The sequence below is a fragment of the Hakea prostrata genome, chromosome 7 (genome assembly GCF_041222555.1).
Source record: "Hakea prostrata isolate BN-2017 chromosome 7, UWA_Hpros_2, whole genome shotgun sequence".
Classification (NCBI taxonomy): domain Eukaryota; kingdom Viridiplantae; phylum Streptophyta; class Magnoliopsida; order Proteales; family Proteaceae; genus Hakea; species Hakea prostrata.
Window position 1 is genome coordinate 38,053,677 of NC_142606.1, and position 1,031 is coordinate 38,054,707.

Here is a 1,031-nt window from a genome sequence, read left to right on the forward strand (position 1 = left end):
GAAATACATAGTTGTTCATGCCAAATTAGCCATTATTCTATGAAGAAGTATTTTCGATAATATCTTAATATCCCATGAAATTTTCATTTTATCAAGAGGACAAAGAAGAATAGTAAATCCACCTCATGCCTAATAAATTGGATAGGCAGAAAGCTTATGACAAAGTCAACTGGTAATTTTTAGTATCACTTCTAGTTGTGAAATTAGATTGGGAGACCCCATGTCTCTAACACTCTTCATTCTGGATTCAACTTTAAAAGTGTTTTGCTAATGGATTAGCAGTGGTGAATGAGTTTGCTAAGAGAAATATCCAGATGACTCTATCGTTCATAACTTCCTTGGCTGCCCATCTGGTAAAGCTATATGGTTTGGTTCCGCATTAGCTTTCAGTATTCCTTAACATGAAACCCCTTCTTTAATTCAATTGATAAATAATTAGGATCTCTTCTTTAAAAATCAGAGAAATGTTGCACAACCAGTGATTTGGTATTCAAACATCCTGAGCGGTCTCCTTTGAAGGTAATTAATATTGCCTTCCAAGCTTACAAAGAATTTTCTGAAGTGGCGATTCATTCAAGCAGGAGCACATTTCCATTGTCAATCTTTCTCAATAATGGTAATAGAATGCCATGAAATCCTCCTCCGATCCGAGAGACTTTGTCAAACTTTATTGTGATGCTACATGTGAATTTTGGCGTGAAATAAGGGAGGTATTGGAATGATCGCTGGAGCTGATAAAGGTAATCATATCTCAGTTTTTTGTGTGGTATTCAGTGCATTTGGACTCTTCATGCAGAAGCCTCAGTCAACCATTAGATTGTATATGCTGCATCCAGCTAAATGATACAACATAACACTAACAACAAGGATTCGGCAGTGGAAGTAAATTCTAGGGGTGTCTAAAAAACCATGTTGACCCGGTTTGAGCCTAGCCCGAACTTAGCTCAATTTTTTCAAACTGAAGGGCAGACTTGGGTTACAAAATCAATCCTGACAAGGTCAAGTTAGGTTCGGGTATAGCCCTCAGGCCA